This window comes from Opisthocomus hoazin, chromosome 6 (assembly GCF_030867145.1).
Source record: "Opisthocomus hoazin isolate bOpiHoa1 chromosome 6, bOpiHoa1.hap1, whole genome shotgun sequence".
Classification (NCBI taxonomy): domain Eukaryota; kingdom Metazoa; phylum Chordata; class Aves; order Opisthocomiformes; family Opisthocomidae; genus Opisthocomus; species Opisthocomus hoazin.
Genome location: NC_134419.1, coordinates 32,420,394 through 32,446,465, shown reverse-complemented (window position 1 = coordinate 32,446,465; position 26,072 = coordinate 32,420,394). Strand labels below are relative to the sequence as shown.

The window sequence follows — 26,072 nt, the reverse complement described above, 5'->3', positions numbered from 1 at the left end:
CAGCTACTTCCCAGCCTCTGGAGAAACCCCAACCCCGGGTGACAGCTCCTGCCCCAGGGAAGCCATCGAGCCAGAGCCTACCCAGGCCAAGGCTGGTGGACATCAGGGAGCATCCTTCCCCCAAACGCTTTGCACCTTCAGACACGGCCTCAGAAAGTCCGGGGGGGAAGCAAAAGGGCACCCCCGAAATAAAACATCCCAGCTGGTGCCTTCTCCTACCATTTCAGGAAACACAACAGTGACGTGGTACTGTTAGACCATCACAGAGCTGGCCCCTCTCCCTCATTAGGAGTCATCAACAAGGACCCCTTGCTGGTTTAAACTGCAGCGAGCTGAAAAATTACCTGCAACGACGCGGTACGGGCAAGAGAGGATGGAACACCGCTAAGACGTTCCCCACCTCCTGCACATGGTGCTGGGCTAATTCGATTGGGTTGGGTTTAGGGCTACGAGGATGGTGAGGGGACTGGAGCATCTCTCCTACGAGGAAAGGCTGAGGGAGCTGGGCTTGTTTGGCCTGGAGAAGAGAAGGCTGAGAGGGGACCTTAGAAATGCCTCTAAATATCTGCAGGGTGGGTGTCAGGAGGATGGGGCCAGACTCTTTTCAGTGGTGCCCAGCGACATGACAAGGGGCAATGGGCACAAACTGAAGCAGAGAAAGTTCCAGCTGAACACGAGGAAGAACTTCTTCACTCTGAGGGTGACGGAGCCCTGGCACAGGCTGCCCAGGGAGGTGGTGGTTGTGGAGTCTCCTTCTCTGGAGATATTCAAGTCCCGCCTGGACGCGGTCCTGTGCAGCCTGCTCTGGGTGACCCTGCTTCGGCAGGGGGTTGGACTGGGTGACCCACAGAGGTCCCTTGCAACCCCGAACATTCTGTGATTCTGGGTTTATTTCTCTGGGGTTTACCCGCCGCTGCGATGTTCTGCCAAGGAAGCTGGAGCGCTGGGAGCTCTGCTGTCGGCGTGCGTAAGGGCCGGAGCTTTCCTCCACAAAGCACTTGACCACCTTTAAACACACGCAGCCGTACGCTCTCCATCCCAGGGGTGAGCTGCCACGGGCTGCTGGCTGCCAGGGTGGCTCGTGGTCGTTGCAGGGGAAACACCACAAACTCCATAAAGTCACGGCCATCGCCTTCAGCTGGGGGAGCGCTCGGGGAGATTGATCGCCCTACCGGAAGCACTTCGCTTGCCTTGGGCAGAAACGCAATTCACCAGCTCTGGTGTGGCCCGACTTTCACAGACAGCTCTCCAGACACCACCAAGAGTATTTTCTCCCAAGTTTGGAGGTGGAGGAGGGTGCAAGGAAGCAATGACACACGCGGTGCCATGCAGGAGATGTTTGATGTCCACGGGATGATACCTCACCCAAAACACTGGGGCCTTGGAGGCAGCAGGCTCCTACAGACCTCGGTCAGGTGATATTGTCCATCCTTCGCACCTATTTGAAGGGTCAAAGAACTGAGAACAAGAAGTGGATTTAGGTGTGGAGAACTACCAGTGACTGTGCCTGCTCCACCTACAAGGACTTTTAGGCTCACACTGGAAAGCCTCGAGTCCGGTGGAGAGGAGCAGGAGCTGCCTATCAAGCCAAGCCTTGACAGACACCAGAGCGACGTAGAAGCAATGTGTCAAGAGTCAGTAAATACCTTTTTTTTTTTGGCCTAAGACTCCAGCTTCTCCCCTCCTACCCATAAATTGGCCTGGCACAAGTGATGGGACAGATCCTGCTGATTTTATACCAACCATGACCTCAACCTGCTTGTCCTGTCCCAACCAAGGGCAATACTCTCCATGGGAGGAGAGCAAAATCACGCCCGTTTGGAATAGCCTTTTCCATCGCTACTTGAACAACTCCCGCAACCTCTGCTTGCCACAGGTATGTCGGCAAGAGACGTAGTTTGCTCTAAGCGTGAGGACAAATCACCACAAACACAAGCGTTTCCAGGATCACCTTTCCCAGTACAGCCTGCATTCCTTTCACACGGAAACCAGCCAGCTTTGTAAAAGCTGTGCCAGATGCTCCCAGCTCCTAAATACAAACTTAACTTCCATCACGTGGCTCTTTTTAGCAAAAGGGCTTCTGCCATAGTTCAGGAAAACATCTGCGTGCCAGGCAGCACTTAACCGAGCGTGAGTCTGTGTGCCGGGAGAACAAATAGCTTATACAAATGCAGGAAGGTTTTGTGGGAAACTAACCCTAACACTCTTCTGAAATATCTCAGCTACCTTTGAGCTCCTAGCCCCAACAAAAGGCACACAGAACATCATAAATAAGGCTAGCAAGAAACCCCACGTCCCCGCATCCAGCCTCTGAGCGGTGCTGGAATTACATCAAATAATCACTCCTGCTCAGCTTCGCTTTAAACCAGTCCTGGTGCTTCCCTGCTCCAGGACCACTAGAAGGGACCAGCACTTTTCTGCCCTAACACGTCGAAGCCTTCGGCTTGTCACCAGCCTCCCAAGTTCATGGCCAGCCCATAAGTAGCTACCCTTGCACCAACACCTGCTTACTCTAAATAGTTCTTCTCCCTAATGACTATTTCTGCTCCGATATACGGGCAGCACATCACCTCTCAGTCTTGTTTTTGTGAAGGGATCTTTGTGCCTCCATTTCTCTGTGGGTTCCTTTATACCTGCTCCCATTTGACTTCATTGGTCTTCAGAAAGAGTGGCCAGAGCATCCCCATTATTCCTGATGTGGTCTCACCAAACTAGCTGACAGCAGCGCTAACACCTCCACCAGTCCACCAGGAACATCTCACTGGGGTTTTCTACAGTCCCATTTACTCCAACCTTGTCTACATCTCATCATCCTGGTGCCTCATACTCTTCAGGGAAAAGAAAGTTATGAAGGTCCTGGGATGGGCTCTCCTGGAAGGAAAACAAACAAAATTTAAAAATCCTAGCAACTGGGACTGGAGTCCCAGCCCTCCCTCACCACAGCTTTGAGCCACAGGAGATTTACTCTGTCCTCCAGCTCCGTTGGCCAGACGAAGAGAGGAAACGTATCCTGGAGAGCTGGGCAGGATAACCAAACCCTTTCCAAGAGCAGGACCTCGGAGCTGCCCTGTGAAGGAACCGGACTGAACTTCCCATATTCCCCTGAAATAGATTATCCCTCCAGGGCAGCTGTTGTTCCCTCAGCCTGGTGACACTCAGGCACCCTCACCCATCTGCTGAGAAAGCCCCAGGCGTCTGGGACACGAATTTCCCTCAGCTTTTCCCTAGCACGGGCAACACCAAGTTTGTTTAGACAGGGTTTCCTCACCCTAGCTTTGCTCCTCTGCATTCCCACCACAGAAAGGCAGGGTGGAGAGCTGGAAAAGTCCTTAACTTCTGGGAAGGGCAGCTGAAGTCCCACCAGCTCGGTCCAGCATTCGGGAGCTACCTTACCCACAAATAGAGCTGTCCCTTCATGAAAAAAGCATCGCTGAGCCCGCAGAAGGGACCTGGCAACCACCTCTCCCTCGCAGGCAATCGCCCAGATGATCCACAGGCACAAAATACGTGGTGCATCCCAACCAGTGGCACCTCAATTAATCACAGCCCTCCGCAGTTAAAGTTATTTAATTCCGAGGTGAGTGAAGCTGCTCAGCTGTTTATGTCCAAGGGTTAAACTTGCCCCAGCCGCACACTAAACACATTTTTTACAATCTGGCAGTGATCCTTGCCTATTAAGCATCTCTGGCTTCAGAAAAGAGGTATTGATTTATTTCATTTTTATGGCTGGAGGTATTTATTCCTATTTGCTTTCTCGCTTCTTCACCCCAGCTGGGGTGGGGGGATGAGGAGAAGAAAAAAAAAAAAAAATAACAAGGCTGGTGGAGCCAAGAGGTGGTGACTCAGGGTTTTCTGATGGAGGGCACGAAGGCTGGGACATGGGAGGTGGGGACCAGTTCTTGGGCGATGCCAGGCTTTGTCACAGCTTTTATTTTCGTGATGAAAAGAGGCAAATACGTGGCTGGAAGAAAAGGAAATCACATCAAACTTCAGAGGGAAGGTTCCTATCGAAGTTGTGTCCCCATAGGGTGCTTTGTGAGTTAGAGCTTGATTGATTTGTACCAGCTAAGGACCTCAGCAAATCTCTCCTGTGGGAAGAATGTCAACGCTTTCCCATATCTTAAAGCCAATCTGGAAAGGAAGATAAAACCATACTGCCGCAAGAGACGAGCGTGCACTAACATCCCTGATTTTAGCCCATTCCCCATACTGCCGCAGACACGCATTTCCAGGCAAGACTCCTGGACAGGGCCCCCACTCCAGTTTTTAACGCTGCATTTTGATCTCCTGCTAGAACTGGTTTTGGATGGCAGCTGCCTTTGTTCTGCGACGCCAATACAAACGCAGATTTGCATTTGCACCCTTCCAGATGTTTCTTCGCACACAGGTGACGTGCCGCGAGATGCCTGGGGACGTGATGAAAGCGACGGGAGGACAGTTCAGACCCCTCCAAGGCAGCAGATGCTCTGGCTCACCGCACAACCCCCATCTCACCTGCCTAGCTTGTTCTGCCTCCTAGCCGGGAGTTTGCTTTTCAGAAATGCCAAAAAGTCACTCACTGTAAAAAAAAACAAACACGTCCATTTTCAGCAGCATCCAATGTCAACGCATCAGCCTTAGGCTCTGCCACAGAAACTTCCCACGACACAGGACCAGACGTCAAGCATCCTGCTCTCCTGTGACTGCCTGGCCTATTTTGGTAGCAGGCGAGTTTGGGGAGAAGATGCCTTCCTCTCCCATGTGCACGCAACACGGATGCAACACAAGCCTGTGGTCTGTAGGCACCGTCTTAGGATTTCTGGAAACGCAGCTCAGATCTCGCAATCCCACAGCACAGGGTATGGTGACAGTGAGCAAGGGCTTGGTTGAAGCGTTAAATGTCGGGAGAAGAACGGGAGGCGAGTTCCAGGGGCTATGGGTGGAAGATCAGGGGTAGATGGGCAAGGAGAGATGGAGGTCTCGCTCCAGCAAGGAGAGCTGGGTGGGGGTTGAGGGAGGTGGGAGGTGCGTTTTGGGAGCTCTGGGGTGAGAGAGTGACCCCATACAAAGCAGCAGCAGCGCTGGAGCACAGAGCACCCCAATTCAGGGCCTGTTGTCAGGGATTGAGTTAAAAAAAAAACAAGCAGTAAGGATTTCTAGGCAGAGTTCGGAGCCACCCAAAGACCCCTTCGTTGCGCCCCACTGAACCTGCAAAACCCAGGGTCTCCATTCAGCCCCAAGGTCCCACAGACTGTAAATCCCCCCCAGATGCCTCGTGCATCCTCCAACATTTAGCCTAGCCCAAGGAAAGGGGAATTTGAGCTCCCACTCTATCTGCTTGTTTGCCATCCCTCCTGCTGCAAAGCAAAGCCCACATTTCCATTCGTCAAACGCAACATGCAAATACAGAAAGAATGAAAAGAAGACGCGGGCGGGCGGGCAGGCTGGTGGCAGATAGCACGGGAGCTGCCACTGAGCGCAGCCGGTTCACGCTTCATTAGCATCCTCTCTCACCACGCCGCGAGCACAGCCTTTCAGTCTGGCTACACACAGACAGAGAGGGAGGCAAGGATGCACATTTTCCATTTGGAGCCCATCTCCGCCCGTCCAAAACCCAGCTAACCCCCACTGAGGCTTCCTTGGCTCCAAGGTGCACACTTCTGCTCCGGCGTCTCCCGCGCTAGTTAAATATACCTTCAGGCAAACGTCAAGAGTGAGCCCAGTTTGAAACTTATTGTGTTGTCAAGATGACAAGTGCTTTGCCAGGCTGTTAGTCTCTGCTGCCCTTCCCGTGTCTGTTCCCCCTCCCCTTCTGCTCATTAGGAGCTCCCTTGATAAACCAAGGCTGGGTTGGTATTTTTTTAATCATTTAAATGTTTTCTTAACTTCAAAACATCAACAGCTGCAGGACTGAAAGAGGAATGATGCTTTTCCTCTGATCCAGATGGAGATTCAGCCCGCTGCAACGCGGCGAGGTGGGCTGTGGACAGAGCAGAGCCCCGGTGTGTTGTACTCACGGGGCAGTGAGCAGGAGCCCAGCCTGGGGCTGGCTGCTGCCGGCTCACCCCAGCCTGGTGATCCTGCCGAGGGACTTTGGGAGCCAGCCAGCATGTCCAGCTGCAGCCTTGCCTACCCCAACTTTCTCCATTCTCACCTCCAATACGACCTGCAAAGCCCCTCCCTTCTGTCCTCCACGTGAGGGCCTTCACAGGCAACCCAAACCCATGTCCACACTAGGCTAGAGCCACGGAGCCTGCTTCTCAGCCCTGGGTTTCTGCTTCTGGTTGGTGGGTCCTTTAAGTGTATCAGTTAAGGATGGCGTTAGCTGGTTTGGAGAAGCACAAACCTACCTCCCCCTCGAAAACAGGCTGGTGCGCTGAACCTTCCTACAGGACTTTTCTAGTGCCTCCTCCTGCCTGGGTTCCTCACAGCAATACAACAGTAACGCTTTCTGCCCTGTTAGATGTGCTGGAAAGCATAGAACCATAGAAGGGTTTGGGTTGGAAGGGATCTTAAAGCATCTTGACTAGCAGCCCAAGCCCCTGGAAGAGCTTGCTTTAAGTCTTAGCCAAGCCGTTGCATGAAAATAGCTTCAGAGGGGAGACGAATTAAGCATTCTCCTCTTTGCCTGCTAACAAAGGCCTGGGGGTGAGGAACAGAGGTCATCTGAAACAGAAGGGACCCACAAGACTGTCAGATATGCCTCTCCCCGCAATTTACCCTTCTTGTCAAGCTGTAGTCCAGAGTTCAAGCTTTCAGGTTCCACTTCTACCCTGGCTTCCTCAGGAAAAGAGGTTTATGCCGCCGTGCAATGTACTTGCCCACCTCATGCTCCCCAGCAATCCTGGGACCAGCTGATGAAGACAGAGGTATCACAACGAGGAGAATGAGCAGTCAGAGGAGAGATTCTGCTGCTGCTCAGAGCTATCTTTGCTGAGCAGTGTGGTGGAGATAGATCTCCACTGGCTTCAGTGGCTCTCACAGTGTCTCCAAGGAGCAGCGAGTCCTGAACGGCCACGAGAGTGTGCCTACCTCGCCTGGGCTCTTCCCATGCGGTCAATCTGTTCTCCAGCACTGGCTCCCATTCCATGAGTGCACACAGCATCTGGCACAATGGGTCTGTAGCCGGAGCAGGGGCTTCTTGGTACCACTGACAAATAAATAACCACCATTAGCTCCTCTAAATGAGCATTCCCATCTTCTAATAAACATCGTAAAAAAGGAGAAATGAGACTTAATTCACTTTTATTGTCACAACTGACATGTTGCAAGATCTTAATTGGACTGAAAAGAGTTTCCAGTAAGGAGATGCTGTTTAACTAACTCATTAGCAGCAGCCTGACAGAGATGGATGCTCCAGTTTTAGAAGGAGGTGAAAAGGAAAAAACAGATCCCACCCCATCCCCACCTGCCCACGCCCCAGAAACAGCGCGTCCCCCAGAAAGTCCCCGGTAGGGACTCACATCGAAGAGTCTCCTCTTTAATCCCGGCACACAGCAGCCGGTGTGGCACACACCCATGCAAACACCTGCCCTGTGTTCTCTCCCACTAATCCTCGCCAGTCACTAACAACCCAAAGGGAGCTGTGGGCAGCTAGGCTCAGACTGAAAGTATTGAGTCCTTCGCAACTCCCACTCCTGTGGTCTCCCTGCAGGATACTCACAAGTCCCTGAGCAACAAAGGGCTCTTCGCAGGCTGTGCTTCAGCCGCTTCTCCAGCGCCATTTCCACTCTGGGGTCCTCACAAGGTCTTGGGAAGGAAGGCAAGGAGCATACCTCCGCACCTTTCTCCCAGAAAGTAGAGGGACAGATTTGCCTCACATATAAAAAAAAAAAATGAATTAACCCAGGGACAGAGTCAGATAAAACCTCATGCGCACAAGGCAAACTTTCCAGTAAATTCTGAACTTCAGGGGCTGGAAAGGGAAACGCTCTGTAGTTGTCACCGCCACGCCAGCAGCAGCAGCACCCGAGCATCGCAGACACGGACAGACAGACAGCTCTGTGCCAGTTGTTCCACCCGGCAGATCTGGAGCAGCGCCTGGCTGGTTTACTCCAGCTCTCTCTATCCCAATGCAGATGAATTTAGTTTTCTGCTCTCGCTGCCTGGGGAAGAGTAGGGAGGGGGAGCTGACATCTTTCAAATGAGACCTTAAAAATAAGCTGTCTGCACGTCTGGACGTTGAAGAATCCCAGGCAGAGCTCTGTCTGGATAAGAGAGCTTGCTCCAGCACCCTAACCAGCCTGCTACCCACCCAGAAACAGCAGCATTTCAGTAGCATAACAACTCTTGTTTGTATTGCGATTGTCACGATTAGCATTTCTTGCCATGCCAGGGACGCTCAGGTTGTGCCACCACACTATGTGCTGCGCACACACGCAGCGATAGTCCCTGCTCTTCGTTTCCGAACGCTTTCACAGAGATCTGGAGGACAAGGGACCAGCGCAGAGCCAGGAATAAAAGTCCAGATCGCCCATTTCCATAACTGTCACCCACTCCTGTCACCAGAGCAGCTTCCCTTCCAACGAGACGCTTGCTTTCCCTGGGGCTGCAAGCTGCTCTGTAAAGGCAAGTAAGCATTTGATAAAGAAAATAACAGGATGAATAAAACCATGTGTTTGTACAAGAAAGCTTTTGCTCTGATCTTTAGTGCTGCAGTATGTTTTGACCTACTATTGCAAGACTCAGCTATATCTTCCCTCCCTCCGAATGTGACAGGAGGCAAAAAGGAAGCCATGGCTGATGCTGCAGAGCCCTGCGCTGGCATTCCAGCTGCCAAACAGCACCGGCAGAGCTGCCCACACCCACGCAGACTAAAACCCACACCCTCTGCTTTCCTCTCACCTGCAGGAGGAAGGGCACGCGCACATACACGCGTAGATACATACGTACGGGCCCGATTCTCCGCTCAGACACTTGGTGAAATACCAGCAGCCTCCACGAGGTTTGTATGCGAGGAGAAACACACCCACGAGACGTATTCCCTAATGAGGGCTGACATTTGCCAGCTACCCCAGATCCTCCGTTACCAAGAATAAAACTTACAGGCAGAACCATGGGACAGGGCTCTTCTCTGGCAGCGAGCCGGCAGGGTGGAGGCGGGCGCAGGCTCCAAACGGTCCCAGCAGCGATGGTGCGCAGGAAACGCAGGGATCGCACAGCCGCCCGATACGTACGAGGAGCTGAGGCTGGTTTTGCCAGCAGCATCTGCTCCTGTGCAGCATCCAAAGGGAGGATCAATGACTCCTCAGCGGCCTTCCTCATACAGCCTCTCCACACTGTCTGGCCACCACACAGCCCTGCTGGCTTATCAGCTCTGCGTTGGTACAGAGGGAACAGGGCGACTTAGCAGCACTATCGGAGACTCGCAGAGCGATGAAGACCCCAAAAAAGCACTCACAAACTGCTGGGATCTCACCCAGGACAAGATTTCAACTCAGAGGTTTGTTCCAGAGAGCTTTGCACCATCTCCTCTTCAGCACAGGCAAGCCCTGAACCACACAACAAGTGCATTTTGCAACGGGCTCCAAACCCTCGCTGGACGTGCCTCCTCTGATTTACTATTTCTGCCAAGGAAGGTGGATTTATTCCCAAATTTAGCAGCTGCCAAATCAATGTGAGTATTCACATGGGGATTTGCCACAAGCCTTTGTTAAGCCAGGGCAGGACTTGGACACCGAACCGCCCTTCCCTCGAGAGGGATCGAGCAGCGGCCTCGCTCTATCACAGCTCACACAGTACCTCAACTTCTGCTTAAATCCAGTGGTGATCCTGCTCAGAGCTGGCCACCCACCTCTCACAGATGACACGCGGACAGAAGACAAGGAGCTGACAGGGAAAAAGAGGTCAGGGCTCCACATCGTTCTTCCAAACTTCAACCCCAGCTTGGCATGCAGGGCGTGTGGCAGCGGGTTTATTTTTCAGTGAACGAGTTTTCCTTTCTTCCAATCAACTCGGAGGCAATAAGAGGTGGGCTTCAACACGGCATAAATCTGCCAGCAGCGTATCAAGGCCTCTGAATAGTAAGGGCACAGACAATTGTCCAGTGGAAAAGGGGGAAAAAAAAAGGTCAGAGCAGTAACTCTTGCAGTATTTGTTCCACAAACAGAGAAGGTTTACACAGCTTTTCTGGGCAATTATTGGGCAGGAAATAAATCTCAACAGAAACTCATCATCTTCTCCCGCTCCGCAGCTGAATCTCTTTGCCTCACGCCCCTAGCAATGTCCCCAAAATGCTTTGCAACAAGATGCCGGTTACGCAACCCAAGGCTGCGCCCCAAGAGCCAGTGAAGAACTGTATTAAATTTAATAGCATTGCTCCAGGTAATCTACGGCCGCTTATAATCAATTGTCCATGCCCGCTGCAGCATGACTACAGCCGTCTGCCCAGGGCTGCAGGTGCAGGACTGGCAGAGAAAGCATCTGCGTGGGCTGGAGACGAGAGCGAGCTCTCGTACAGCCTTGAGCGCATGGAGAGGCTGGGAGGCAGCCAGCCCACCCCTGCCACCACGCTCCCATAAAGACAGGGTTCAGGGTCTCTTGGTGGATTGGAGAGCCCGGCTACGAGCACACCAGCTCCAAAGAGACTATTATCCCTGCTGGGGGAAAAACAACAAGGAGGAGCCAGTGTCTCCGCTTTGGCATCATTCCAACAAGGCAAGAAAAGGATCACTGTCTGTTTTACGCAGAGGGAAACGATGCACAGGGAGACAGGAAGGATTTCTGCTCTGCTGTGGCAGAGCTGGGAGACTATTGGCATCTCCTGCAGCCCCAGACACCCCGTTACTCCTCCACGCTCTGCGGCACCAGCGTTGTTCCACCGTTCTTCGCAGCACTGCTGAAGAGGAGCATGAGCTGCCCCGGGTGAGGGACCAGGGCTGGGAGAGCCAGGCCCCACCAAGCAGGCAGAGGGGAGAGGGAAGGGATGGAGAGCAAGGGGAGAGCTTCGGGAGCGGGGCTTGCTACTCCCACTCTTGCCATGCAGGTAGGAAATGCTCACACACCCCTCAATGCTTCTCTCAGCAGAAGCAGGAGGAATCAGCTCAATACACCACCAAAAAATGAAGAGGAGGTAGCCCCGGATTCCAGGTCAGCTGTTCTCACCACGCTAGACAAGTTCAAGCAAGATCTGGGTCTAGCTTCTATTTCTGGTCTGCAAAACAGATCTAGTCCTCCCAAGATTGGTATACTTGGATTTGTAAAACTCCAAAGAGCCAAAACAGGTACAAACTGGTGACCTGATCTCTCATTCGGATCTTTGTTCAACATGGTGCTTGCTTTCCACCCTGCCTGGCTCTTCAGGAGACCTTGCCAAGGGGCCATATTCTCCTTCCAGCTCCCAGGAGGACGGTAAGAGGGAGGAATTACAGGATCCCAGTCTACATGTGCTGCATTTCACAGAGCCCAGAGGCAAGAAGACATTCGTGGCTTTCCAAGTCTTCCTCTCCTCTTCTTGACTGCAACATGGTCAGGAGAAGCCAAGTGAGCTCGGTCCCCCTGGGAGCTGCAAGAACTTCAAGGAGAGGCCAGAGGCGCAGGCAGTTGGCTCCTTAGGTAGCCCATCACCCAGGCTGCCTTTGGAGGGCCCTGCGGTGTGAGCAAGTGGAAGAAAAGAAGGTTATCAGGAGTAGTCAGCATGGATTCACCAAAGGGAAATCATGCCTGACCAATCTAATAGCTTTCTACAATGACATGACTGGCTGGGTAGATGAAGGGAGAGCTGTAGATGTTGTCTACCTCGACTTCAGCAAGGCTTTCGACACAGTCTCCCATGATATCCTCCTACGGAAGCTCAGGAAGTGTGGGCTGGATGAGTGGTCAGTGAAGTGGATTGAGAACTGGCTGAATGGCAGAACTCAGAGGGTTGTCATCAGCGGCGCTGAGTCTAGTTCGAGGCTGGTAACAAGTGGTGTCCCTCAGGGGTCAGTACTGGGCCCAGTCTTGTTTAACTTCTTCAACGACCTGGATGAAGAGTTAGAATGTACCCTCAGCAAGTTTGCTGATGACACCAAACTGGGAGGAGTGGTAGACATACCAGAAGGCTGTGCTGCCATTCAGCGTGACCTGGATAGGCTGGAAAGTTGGGCAGAGAGGAACCTGATGAGGTTCAACAAAGGCAAATGCAGGGTCCTGCACCTGGGGAGGAACAACCCCATGCATCAGTACAGGCTTGGGGTGGACCTGCTGCAGAGCAGCTCTGTGGAGAGGGACCTGGGTGTCCTGGTGGACGACAGGTTAACCATGAGCCAGCAGTGTGCCCTGGCTGCCAAGAAGGCCAATGGGATCCTGGGGTGCATGAAGAAGAATGTGGCCAGCAGGGCGAGGGAGGTTCTCCTTCCCCTCTACACTGCCCTGGTGAGGCCTCATCTGCAGTGCTATGTCCAGTTCTGGGCTCTCCAGTTCAAGAAAGATGAGGAGCTACTGGAGAGAGTCCAGCGGAGGGCTACAAGGATGGTGAGGGGGCTGGAACATCTCTCCTACGAGAAAAGGCTGAGGGAGCTGGGCTTGTGCGGCCTGGAGAAGAGAAGGCTGAGAGGGGACCTTAGAAATGCTTATAAATATCTGAAGGGTGGGTGTCAGGAGGATGGGGCCAAGCTCTTTCCAGTGGTGCCCAGTGACAGGACAAGGGGCAACGGGCACAAACTGAGGCACAGGAAGTTCCGTCTGAACATGAGGAAGAACTTCTTCTCTCTGAGGGTGATGGAGCCCTGGCACAGGCTGCCCAGGGAGGTTGTGGAGTCTGCTTCTCTGGAGATATTCAAGACCCGCCTGGACACGGTCCTGTGCAGCCTGCTCTGGGTGACCCTGCTTCGGCAGGAGGGTTGGACTAGATGACCCACAGAGTTCCCTTCCAAGCCCTACCATTCTGTGATTCTGTGAAAGAGTTTGCTTGAACCAAAACCACCTGTGCGGCCAGTAAGGGACAGCAGCCGTCTGGTAGGCCTCCATGCCTCCTTCCACCCTTTCTCCCTTGACATTGATGGACAAAGAAAGTACCTGTCGCACCGGCGCCCAGCAGAGATGATAAACACGGGCACAGCCTCTGAGACATGGTCTCCACCCAGTGCCACGGCAGAAGCCCTGGGAAAGGCAGAAGGTATTGAGCCCAGCATCCCCATCGCTCAGGCTCCGAGCAGAGCTGGGTGCAGGCAGGAGGTAGCAAGCGACAGCTCTCAGTGTGCAGGAGCGATGGCAGCCCTCTCTCCGGCAACATTTTGCTTCCCTAACCTCCCAGCTCTCCTCCAGCCGAACAGCAAGGCCCTACGTCCACGCACGCACCCTCTGTGCACGCTGACTGCGTCGGAGGGAGCAGACTCCTCTGTCTGCATCCTCAAGCAGATGGGGAAACAAGCCCAGCATCAGTAACACCAAGCATCCACTCCCATCACCTCCCAAGTCCCCGGTACCTCCCTGATTGACAGGCAGCTGTCTGAGCAATCAAGCCCGAGCCAATTTCATCACGTGGAATGGAAGAAGAGCCAGAAAACTACTGTCCAGCCTGCTAAAACCCCTGGTCCCCTGAGGTCACAAAATCCAAGCCACTCTCACTGAGGAAGAGATAAGAGACAGCGGGGTGCTAAGCTGTCCACTTCAGCCCAGCGTAAATCTCAGAGCTTCTCCAAAGCTCGGCACGAAAGGACACGGTACAGCTTGCCTGAAAAGCAGCTGCTGGGCTCCTGAACAGAAACATTGCCATCTAGAGGCCCCTTGCCTTGTTTGTGGCAGGGCTTGGGAGAGCTTGGGAGGATTTTTCACCCTCCCCAGGCACCTGTGAGGAAGAAGAGAGCCCTTAGCAGGGACTAGGAACCTGAGGTTTAGGAGAGCAGCATGGGCGGGATGTCGCAACACTTGGGTCTTTCTTTTCTCACTGGGAGAACTTGGCCACAGCTTAGGCAACTGTTCCTCCTGCTTCGGTGTGTTTGAAGGTTTGCCTTGCCCTCAGCAACCCGCTAGGAGAGACGTGAGCTGGGGAACCTTCCCCACACCCGTGGGCAGACCATTGCAAGTTGGTCAAGCTGTCCTGTGGCAAGACACCAGCGGAGCCTTACTGGACAGTCTGTGAAATGGAGACAGGTGCAAAAGCACCTGGCTCAGCCATGGATCTCCAGCCCTTTCTGCACACAAGGAAGCACCAACCACCCAGCAAAGTCCTCAGTAAAGGTGGGCTCAGATCCCAGCAGACCTCCCTTTGGACCAGGCCCCTGCTCCACAGCAGAGATGTTCTCCAGAAGCTTTATTGGCCCACATTCTTCTCCAAGTCAACAACCCCTCACCCGCTGCTCTGTCCCCATCACACAAGACCAGACGCACGTCAGGCCACGTAGCGGCACATCAACTATCACCTGCTGGTCAGCAAGGAGAGGCAGGTCCTCCAGAGAGGAGCATGGTTCCAGCAGCAAGCAAGTGTCCCCTGCAGAGGCCTCCACTGGCACATTCAGCTCTGCAGAGATCACACCCGCACCAAAGGCCCTGGGAATCCCAGCCCCAGGAAGTCCGAAGGGCAGCACGGGAGATTGGAGCGGGCTGACCAAGGTCTGCGGGTGGTCACGTAGGCTGCGAGAGCAAAGACCGTGCAAGCACAGGGAAGACGCTCAGTCTCAAGCCCTGATGGGAGCTGAAACAAGCACAAGGGAGAGCATGGCAGCTTCTCTCCTTTCCAGTGACGCATCAGCCAAGGCCCAGCGTCGCTCCTAGGCTGAGATGGTGGCCCTAACAGCAGAGACAAGACAGACGTGAAGCTGGGGTCAGCAAGGCAAGGAAAGCAGGGGCCTGGGTAGACTGCAGGGGAGAGGACGAGCCAGGGAATTCAGCTGAGGTTAAAGGTACCATCCTCATTTCGGGTAAACTGAGGCTGTCCCATTGAAATCAGCAGTTGTAGACTGGCTTGCACCAGTGAAGAACAGGAGCTGGAGCACGCAGCCTCCAAGCTGGAGAAACCTCTCAGCCCTACAGAGCAGCCTGCAAGCAAGCTGCATATCTCTGTAGGCTGGCGCTTTAGCTTCTGGTCTCACCCTCCAAAACCCCCAGCCACAGCAAGGGCTGTGCCACTACGCAGTCATCACCATGCTCAAAAAGCGGCCTAGACACCCCGACCTTGGCCCCACGCCGAGCACACACCCCACTGCGACCCACCGCTGCAGCCGTGGGACACGTCCCAGTGCTGCCTCCACCTCTTCAAGTTCACCTGGGAGTGCCCTTCGCACACAGAGTCTGCAACTTCCAGCACGTCCTCAAATCCAGACCAGCGCTTAGCCGGGAAGCTTTTGTCAGCAAAGATTAATTTCTGCAGTTTGCAGCTTTCTACCTGGGCTACCTTGGAGCTTGAGCTGTCTGGGGAGGAAGAGAACAGATAATAAAATCCCCTGAATGTGTTGATCAGAAAGAAAGTCTGGTCGCGTGTCCTGCAGCCCGCTCACATTTTTAAACTGGTGAATCACTGGAAAGACTAAAGAAAAGAAAAAAGCGCCCACCCTGAGCCCTGGAAATCTCATCTGGGAAGGTGAGAGACTAGAAAAAACACATTTGAGCATGGGTTTTGAAATAAAACACTCATTGGTCTTAATGATGGCTGGTGCAGGCGCCTGCATGGGGAGCTGCGGTTAGGACCAGCTAATGGACGAGTAAGGAGAGAGCCCAAGATTAAAGCCACCGGCGCCTCCGAGGACCCACCAAGGGGAAGCTCCCTGGCAGCTTCTTCTCCCTCTCCTCCGCGGTCAGCAGGCTGGTGATGGATGTCTGAGTCCCAGCCCTCCCCTCTCGCGGCACATCATTTGATTTGCCGCAGACACCCGGCTGGAGGTCCCTGGCAGCGCTCCGCACGCCAGGAGAGGTCACCGTCTCTTTGAATAACATTCCCCTTGGAGTGCCAAGAAGTGACATCCAGCTCTGCCCCTTGCCACCCCCTGGCATCACAGGGATGCTAGTCAGAGTAGGGGTTACAGGAGGTGCGGTCCCCGCCGTCTCTGGCTGCCCATGCGTGATTGATACCTGCGGTGCCAGACGGACATTTACATACGTTGGCGTGACCGCACACGCTGCCTCACTACAGGAAGTGGTGGGAAGACACCAGTACAGGCTTGGGGCAGACCTGCTGGAGAGCAGCTCTGTGGAGAGGGACCTGGGTGTGCTGGGGGAAAACAGGTTGACCATGAGCCAGCAGCATGCCCTGGCTACCAAGAAGGCCAATGGGATCCTGGGGTGCATTAGGAGGAGTGTGGCCACCAGGTCGAGGGAGGTTCTCCTCCCCCTCTGCTCTGCCCTAGTGAGGCCCCATCTGGAGTCCTGTGTCCAGTTCTGGGCTCCCCACTTCAAGAAAGATGAGGAGCTACTGGAGAGAGTCCAGTGGAGGGCTAAAAAGATGATGAGGGGGCTGGAGCACCTCTCCTACGAGGAGAGGCTGAGGGAGCTGGGCTTGTTCAGCCTGGAGAAGAGAAGGCTGAGAGGGGACCTTAGAAATGCTTATAAATATCTGCAGGGTGGGTGTCAGGAGGACGGGGCCAGACTCTTTTCAGTGGTGCCCAGCGACAGGACAAGGGGCAACAGGCACAAACTGAAGCAGAGGAAGTTCCGTCTGAAGATGAGGAAGAACTTCTTCCCTCTGAGGGTGATGGAGCCCTGGCACAGGCTGCCCGGGGAGGCTGTGGAGTCTCCTTCTCTGGAGATCTTCAAGACCTGCCTGGACAAGGTCCTGTGCAGCCTGCTCTGGGTGACCCTGCTTCGGGAGGGGGGTTGGACTAGATGACCCACAGAGTTCCCTTCCAACCCCTGCCATGCTGTGATTCTGTGAAGACTGGTCTGCACCCTGCCAGCCCACGACCTCCTCCATCCCCGCTCAGCAGAGGAGAGCTGATCCCCCTTACCCTGCCAGCAATGCTAGCCTTGCCCAGGGTAGATCACTGTTTGCTCGCAGTTGTTTGTAACAGCAGACCATCTCCTGGGATGCCGCTCTGCAAAGAACCATATGTTGGACAACCCGAATCGCTCAAAAGATTCACTGCTGAGATCTCGAGACAACGTAAGAGCCGGCAACACGCCGGCAGAGAAGAGACACAGCCAAGATGCAGATCACACGGAAGGCACTTGCGCCCCAATGTGCCTTGCCCGAACTTCCCTCCTGTCCCAGCCCAGGCTTGCAAGCCTGCCTTCTGCTCTCTGACCCAGCTTTGACAGGCTCAGCAGCTCCACAGATCAGCAGGTCGGAAAAGCAAGCGACAGCACGTGGCTCACGGAGCTGGGGAGGAACAGCTGAAACACAGAAGAGACAGACCCAGCCGCAGGGACAGCTTGGAGGGAGTCGGTGCCATAAGACGGGGTGGCTCTGCTGGGCAAGGACCCTCAGCCACCCCAGGTCTTCGCTGGGAAGCTCCCCTTCTCCCAGCATTTGTAGTTTCAAGCTACTAAACGGCCTTACTTTATAACAACCCTGAATATCTCATAACAGGACAGGGTCTACGGCTGCATTTTTGCCTTCTTCCCCTCCAAGCCTCACCTTCGCCACCACCCACCAGCCCAGACCTGAACACACGTGAGCAGCCACCCACAAACATCACCGACCGCTCTGCGGCGAGTTAATATTTACGGTGGCATCTCTGCTGCCCTCTCTAGCTGGCAGGACCCAGGGATGACAGGGGTTGTTGAGGGCACAGCTGCGAGGCACTCAGCCTGAAATGACAAACATTGTCCCACCGCTGGGTCACTCACCACGAGATCTTCCATTCTCGCAGCCAGCTGGGACCCTCAGCGATTTTCAGCTGCAAAGTCAGCATTCAGGCAGGGCTGGTGCTGCTCTCCCAGCCACAAATTGTGTATTTAAAAACCGAATTGCAGATAGGGAAATGCCCGGGGGGGGGCAAGGAGGGATATGTTCAGTCGTCCTTGGCAGAACAGCATCGTGGCACCAGCGAACGCTTGGTTTTGAGGGCAGAGGAAAGCACTGGCAGCTACAAATTACTAATCAATGTCGGGTAACAACAACAGCAGCTAATAATGAAGGGCTGATCAGCTTACTACGGCAGTAATTATTCCTGACACCAGCCCTCCGAAGGAGCATTCAGGCTTAGCACGCTGTCTACCATGATGATAACCCAAGATAACTAGAGAAATTTTGTGCTGGAGAAAAGGAGGGGGGAGAGAAAAAACCCTCAGCAATTAGCAAGAGTTGTGGTGCTAATTACACTGCGAATGGTGCACAGGCTTTGTCAGAGCTAACTTGAGCCTTTCCGGTGACGCCAGGGAGGGATGCGAAGTGCCAACACACCTTTCACACAGCGGCGGTGACAAACGGTTTTGGCACCTGGTTATTTCTGAGAACAGCACAACTCGCTGCTGTTGACACCGAACCTCCGCACACGCGCCCTTTGCCACCACAATTGCCTGGGGAAAGGCCTCTCACCTCCACAGCGCAGAAATGGTTGGGCTTCTCTTCACCTCACCAGGTGGCACTGAGCCCACCTCATCTGGGTACCAGACCAATTCAGGCTGAGAGCCTTTCGGGATGAGACGCGGCCAGCGTAAGACAAAAAAAATTTAAATAAATATGAATTTACCGATGTGTCTGAGGTGTGTATGTTCAAAAGACCCTGCCTTCACCCACAGCTGCCCAGGATCCTGCAGCGATGACGCTCTGCAGCAGCCCAGAATCACAGATCTCCATCACTTCCAGCACAGCGACCAGCTCTCCCGCCGAAGGACAGCTTCCGTCAGCGTCCGTTCACCCGCAGAGGCAGAATTATTGCACCCGGCAGGGGCAGCAGCGTGAACATGCGAACACGCGCGTGCTTCCCCCATGCCCTTCTTACCGCTAAAACAGGCGAGAAAAAAAAAAAATCTAACAGCCCCGAAGGCTCGCGATCGCACATGCCTCCTCACCCCCTTCTCTCCCAAGCAGGCGTAATTAAGCACACGATTTTCTTGCACCCTTCATTCAGGAGGCGGCCAAATTGCTCTCTCACCAACAGAATGTATTTTCTAGAGGTGAGCTTTTGCTAGCAGGCGGCTGCTTTGGGGCGTGGGGCGCTGCGGCAGCCAGCACACGGAATGGTAAGTTCTGCGAGTCCAGAGATGAACGAAGAGGTCACAGCATTGCTCTGCGCCGCTCAGTGCAGCTACGGCAGCAGCAAGAGCACGCTGTAGCCAGCTCAGATCCCATCCTCCCAGGCTCTTCCCCCTCCAAGGCTCGCAGGCTCTGGCACCTTACAGGGAATGGGGGGTTCACCTCGGCCAGGTGGTCTTTGCGGAGAGCCCCACCACCCACCAGGAACACAAAGCAGCCATCTCATCAGCCCAGCACGATCCAGCAGCTCCAGAGACATGGGAGGTGCCCATCGGCTCCGGGTTCACACCCCGCAAGCTTCCGGACACATCCCAAACGCGAGCCCTACCCCTCTGTCTGCCCGCCAGCGTGCCCTCGCAGCCCGCCTGCCACGCTGGAGACGGCCCACGATCCCATCGCAGGGCAGCGTCACCGGGACGTGGCTACCAGCCCTTGCACAGACAAAATCCTGTCACAAGGGAGATCCTGATTCCAGCCTTTATTTACAGAAATTATTATTACCAGGGACCCTGCGGGAAATTACAGCTCTAGGCTTTATACACTGAATTTGTCATTGCTAGGGAGGAAGCCTCGTAACGTTTTGAGACACCCTGAGATGTAAACTACCTCCGAGTCGTATGTCATGAAGTGGGGAGGGGAAGGGAAAAAAACCACCACAAACTAAGCTGTTGGAGGAGGAGAGAAAGGGAACTGCACGTGTATTTCTTTTGTCCAGCCCAAGGCAATTTCCATCTGTAAGGTGCACTAAATCCCTTGTACCACTCGATTAAATTATGGCTAACCTAAGCACAAATTGTTATTCTGCCAAAAAAAGAGCAGCCCAGCCTCAGCGTCTTCCGCAGGGCGAATGGCCACGGCCCCGTACGGGCACGTGGGCAGCCCGAGGAGGACCAGCAAGGGAAGGAGGGGGGAGATGCCGCAGGGCTGAAGCGGTTCAGAGCCGCTACTATGTGCAGTATCGCAAGCGGTGCCAGCACCGACACTGAGTTCTGGACTGGAGCGTCTGCCTTCGGGTGACGGAATACAGATGAGGAAGGGGAGCAAAGTCCCATTGTGTCCTCCTGAGATGCCACATTTGGACATGCAGACAAAGCCAAGGCATGAAGCACCCTGGGGCAGTCTCCTGCCTGCACCTCACGCGTAGCCCAGCAACGCTCCCGCACCAGCACAGTCCAGTGGTCGGAGCGCTCCCCTGTTGCAGACCTTGACTGGTTGACACGAGCAAAGACGGAAGGGGTTTGATGTCCGATAGGGAACAGACAGGAGTTGGTCCTGGGGCAGACCAGCCTGTCAGATGCACGCTGTTCAGGCAGTGATACTGCAAGCGAGGAGGACAGCGGCAACGAGGAGGCATTTGACCTTACATGAATCTACAGGAGCGGCCCCTAAAACGCATCCGTGCAAAACATGTGAGGCATCAGAAAAGAAGGGGAGGGGGTCTGTATGCTGAGGTCCCACGACACTGCAGCGTGGGTACCATAGCACCATGAGCGTTATCAGAGAGCCTACAGACCACGCCCGACATACACCTGCTACAGAGAGACCTTCTCCAGCAGAAAGATCTCCCTCACCCTGCAGAACCTCGCAATAAACCACCCACCGTCACCTTGCTGGTACAGAGCCAGAAATTTTGACCTCAACACCAGTTACACAGGCCAAGGATGCTCTGAGTGCCTGACCTACACACATTTTCAAAAGACGTTTCTTCAGCCATTCCCATTCACCTGTACCTAGAAATCACAGAATCACAGAGTGTTGGGGGTTGGAAGGGACCTCTGTGGGTCACCCAGTCCAACCCCCCTGCCGAAGCAGGGTCACCTACAGCAGGCTGCACATGACCTTGTCCAGGTGGGTTTGGAATATCTCCAGAGAAGGAGACTCCACAGCCTCCCTGGGCAGCCTGTTCCAGTGCTCTGTCACCCTCAGAGTGAATGAGGCACTTGAAAGTATCTCCCCATGGCAAAGGGCCCAGGGAGGTGTCTGGCATGTCACAATCATCACCAGAGGAAGGCAAATCCTGACAGACAACAGGAAGGTCCCAGCAGCTGACACCAATGGGTGACCATGGCAGCTCTCCCATAGAGGGCCAGGAGACACGGTGTTGGCTCAGGGACAGCCCAGGTATGACTGGCACGTCACAGAGGGGACATCAGTACAGGCTGCAACCTCAAATGCTGGACTAGACTTCCAGAAACTGAGGCTGGAACCAAACATCTCCTCCTTTGTGTCCTCAGTCAACTCTTATCTCCTGCTGCTCTCTCCACCAGGAAGGGAGGCCATGGTCTTCCTCACCTCTACAGACCGCAGCCGACGCAGCAGCCCTGACAGCGCAGGGGAACACGGGCGATGCCCCTGCAAAGCTGTTTGCCAGCATTTCAAGGTGAATCTGACAACGCAGCTGCTTTCCTAAGTGTTGAGAACATGCTTCACTCCGGCTTTTCATATCGAGCGACACACAGCACCGAGGGCAGCTTGCCAAAAGCAAAAACCTCATGCAGGACGAAAAGCAGCACCCCTGGGAAATCTGCACGGAAACGTGTCGTCCCCCCCAAAAAACTGACAGAAGCGCAAGGTGATTTGAATCCCTCCCTGCTGAGACAGCCTCTTTCAATTTGCTCAGAGGATGCATTTCATGCCTCACCTGCAGAGTGACTGTTTCCTGAAGGAGGAGGAACCACAGAGAAGTCTGAGCACGGCAGAAAGGCAAATCTGGATCATGCTTCTTGGTTTTTACCGCTTGTCCCCCACTGAGGCATGTTAGGAGTGAGATTTCAGGGACACCGGCAATATCGTTAGCGTCTGAGCCACGAGACAGCAGCCCTAAGCTGGAAGGAACAAGAGTCCTCTTTGTGAACCCATCCTGCTTATTCTCTTTTCACGGCGCAATCGGAGGCGAACCTCACGCTCCAAGCGCAGCGCCGGGGATGAGTCACCCGCACCGCTGTCAGCTGGAACGGTAAGGATGGAATCGCGTCGCTCATCAGTGCTGAGCTGGCGGGGAGGTGGCTGCAGGACCCACAGAATCACAGCATGGCAGGGGTTGGAAGGAACCTCTGTGGGTCACGCAGTCCAACCCCCCTGCCGAAGAAGGGTCACCCAGAGCAGGCTGCACAGGGCCTTGTCCAGGCGAGTCTTGAAGATCTCCAGAGAAGGAGACCCCACAGCCTCCCTGGGCAGCCTGTGCCAGGGCTCCATCACCCTCAGAGAGAAGAAGTTCTTCCTCATGTTCAGCTGGAACTTCCTGTGCTTCAGTTTGTGCCCGTTGCCCCTTGTCCTGTCGCTGGGCATCACTGGAAAGAGTCTGGCCCCGTCCTCCTGACACCCACCCTGAAGATATTTGTAAGTATATATTAGGTCCCCTCGCAGCCTTCTCTTCTCCAGGCTGAACAAGCCCAGCTCCCTCAGCCTCTCCTCGTAGGAGAGATGCTCCAGCCCCCTCATCATCTTTTTAGCCCTCCGCTGGACTCTCTCCAGTGGGGCTAGGGATTTGCACTGGGAAACCGAGCCCAAGCCAGGGAGCTTCTCAAGAGCCCCAGCCTTTTGCCCGGTTCCTCTGCGAGCTCAGCATTGCTTCAAAGCCTAAAACCAAGTTCAACATCTGCTTGCAGAGACAGCAACTGCCTTCGGAGGAGAAAGCTTTTGGGGGGCTCGATGACAATTTTAGCACCAAACTGTGGCAAGTGCTTAATGTTTTCGATCTAGGAGTCATGCAGGGTCAACGGAGGTGGACTCACAGATCATAATGTCTGTGATCCATCACACCCAGCTCTTGGCTGGCTGCCTGGTTACAGGTCTGGATTACTCCAACGGGAAACTGACCCTGATTTGAAGTCCAGCCCACATTTTACAGCTGCTAAGCTCTACCTTACAGACCTCCGTTCTGCCGTAGCTGTTTCCTCTCCCTCTTTTGGCCCACCACCAAGAAGCAGGACCACTGGCAGAGTCTCATAACTGACAGGTCTAAGAAAGCAGCTTCCAGCCAGCAAACCAGACTGACCCATTAAACAGCCGAGCAACTAAAACCACTGCTTAAAGTTACTTGCAGCAGAACATCAGTCCTTTGGGGAGGTTTCCCTAGGCCAACCCATGTCAATATTAATACTAATACCTAATAATGCTAATATTAATACTTTTCCACTCACACATTTCTCCCTCGAGATGCAGGAATAGGAAGCCTGCCGCAGAGAAAGAGCCGCCCAACATACTGGAGAAGACATTTCAGGAGCACCTTCCCAGCTCCAAAAGCAGCCCCTGATGTAGCCCTTGGCCTGCAAGACAGGTGCCCATGTTCCTGGGGCATGTTTAACCCTGAGAAGTCACGAATCACCAGCATTTTCCTCCTGTCATTTGCAACGTAACAAGCTGCGTAGTGCCAGCTCAGGCTCGGTGATTCACAGTAAAGTGGGTATGCAAGAGATCACCTCTTAGCCAAATATATATAATTTTGGCTGACAGTTATAACGGGCATCCGAGCCTTGCTCGCCATGGGAGATTCAGCCAGAGACCACCTCCGCGGGATCAGCTGTCTGACCGGAATATAAAGGCAGCCGTTGGCACCAAGACTGGTGCTTCACGGATTGAGAGCCGAACAAGGCAGTTGCCTTCCCAAATGGCTAAGTAAAGCAGATAAAGGAGCTGTAAGTTTATCTGATGATTTAATCAATAAGATAATTATATTAATTCAATAGTTTGATACAAAGCCACTTCCCTTCTGTTTGATTTAACTGCGTTTCAGAATTTTCATGGCTTAGTTGATCAAATACATAAAATAGCAAATTTGTGCTAATTAATTAATCAGATGTATTTTCCTTAACTATGAATTGCGAGAGGCCCAGAGGCAGAGAGCGCAATCACCCAGTGACCATGTAACGACAGCCCATAGATTTGCACCGACAGTCATGACACAACCCGCTAACGGTGCCAGAATTCATCTAAAAGCCAGGACAACCGTACCACGAGGGGATCTGCCAGAGAAGAGAGATGCCGGAGCACCCGCGGCCTTTCAGTGTGTGCATCCACACTTACTACAGAGGGGTCCAAACGCTCCTGGTGATGGAGTAAAGAAGGACTAGCATCGTGTATATAGCTGGTTTCCATTTACAGGGAGGAAGAGTAAAGCGTCTGTCTTCAGGAGGGTGGAAGAGTCCAGGCATGCGCTTTTTAGCCTTGTTTCCTGAGGAAACACCAGCTAGAGAAGCCAGGCAGCACCACCACCACCCCTGCCCACAGGCACAGTAACACGGTGAGACCCATCCCTAGTATTCATGCCCCACAGAGCCACTGTAAGAGGCTGAAAACCCATAGTAGGAACGTCTACCTTGTTAGACTGCAGGGAATCCCTCCCCAAGGCAGGGAGCAGGTATCGGCCGCTCTCCTTCTCACAAAGGCACTCCTCACGTTGCTGGGCAGCCCTGTTTGAGAGAGCAGACTGGAGAAGAGCATCCTCCTGAGCTGGGGAGACTGGTGCTGTTTGCAAGGATGCTTGGGTTTTTTGCCTTTCCTGGGAAGGACAAAACCCCCACACCTACTCCCCCCCGCCTGCAACTGCAGGCACACAGGCTAATTCTCTCTTCTTCTTTCCCTCCTTTCTCCACTTGAAAAATCTCCAACGCCTGACACTGCCAGCAGAGATGCAGTGAAGGCGATGGCAGGTCAGCTTCCTTCAAACAATTCCAGGGTCTTCTTGCCAGGTTCGTCTCTGGGTAATACCATCCCTCCAGCAAGAAAGAAAAGCCTCTAAATTAAAAAGACCTGGACACCAACCCACCAGCTCCCACTCCTGCCCTGATCAATGAAGCTTGCTAATTAAAAGCAGTTGACCTGAGCAAAATGGCTTGGAGGAGATTAGCCCAAGGGAGACAAGATTTAAGAATTAAATTACTTGACTGGTCTGTTTCATTTTATTTCACAACCCTGGCTCTTCCTCCTCCCACGCGCAGGTAAATGGTGGTTGTGAGGACTCAGTCCCAATTTGTGAGAGCAAAGAGAGCAGAGAACATGGCCCTGCTGTTTAATTCACTGTCACACGCCACCGTCTGAGTGCTTTGGGCTGTCAGAGCCGCTGCTCTATCTGATGGCCAGGTGACAACTGAAAAACAGCCGGGTGGCACCTAATTTCTCCAGTTTGATTAACTAGTCCTTTGCACCCTGCCACATCAGCAGGACTGTGAACAAACACCCCAGCAGTGTCTCAGACGCTCACTCCGACTCCACAGCCAGGGTCTCGCTGACGGCTTTATCTCTGCTTCTAACCCCTGGGAGATTTACGCCCAGCAATCAAAGGGAGATGCCCACCACCCAAAAACAATAGTGCTAAGGTCAGGTCTCCATCATCTGCAACTCATTGGTTTGAGTATCACGCCGCACAGGGCCATAAAGCAGACAGGAGGTCCCAAGGCACCGGGTCTCACGTCTGGGCTCTCGCAGGACGCACCAGAATGGCGAGGAAGCAGACAGAGGGTTGGGCTCTTTGGAGAGCTCTGGCATCGAGTTGTCAGAGTCGCTTTGCCCTGCCCGCGTCAGCGGGAACCGCAGGAGCTCAGTGCCTCTAGAAACCCTGTTAACAGGAGGCAAAGGAGAGGACTGTAACGCTTCGTCGCTTCAGAAGAATTGGCTGGAAACATGGGGTTTTTCCCCATACAATCAGAAATTCCGGTGCAAGCATGAAATACGTTCACCTTCAAACACCAGCATTCGAGGGCTTTCACCACAAAATAACTTCCAGGGGATTTGCCCAGAGGATATGCATTTGCACAGAGAGAAAGAGTATTCTCGGGAGAAAAGAGCAGCTTCCTAACAAAACACTTGGGATTTTGTATATGTTCCACATACAGTCTTGGCATTCATTTTCTTTTTAAAAATCACTGTCTTGGAGTTGAGAGGGAGAAGACCAAAAGCAGGAGCCATGGCAATCCGATTTGTATAACTTCTTAATCCGCTGCCCTTTTTTCTCCCGCATCGCGTTTCTTTCCTCATTCGAGACCCCTCCTCACTCGGATGCTGCAGACCCAGCCTGGCTGGTTGGGGAGCTCTCACACACCCA

At 53.7% G+C, this 26,072-nt stretch overlaps 1 protein-coding gene across 14 annotated transcripts in view; it reads right to left on the bottom strand.

Annotated features, from left to right (window-relative positions):
- The window catches only part of SEC16B (SEC16 homolog B, endoplasmic reticulum export factor), a 149,117-nt gene that overhangs the window by 76,523 nt on the left and 46,522 nt on the right, over positions 1–26,072 (bottom strand). The window contains exon 28 of one of the 14 annotated variants that reach the window (XM_075422587.1): positions 7,012–7,129. The exons of the other annotated variants lie outside the window; for them this stretch is intronic. The gene's annotated coding sequence lies outside the window, so the exon portion shown is untranslated. The remainder of the gene's footprint in view (positions 1–7,011; positions 7,130–26,072) is intronic. 14 annotated transcript variants of the gene reach the window in all.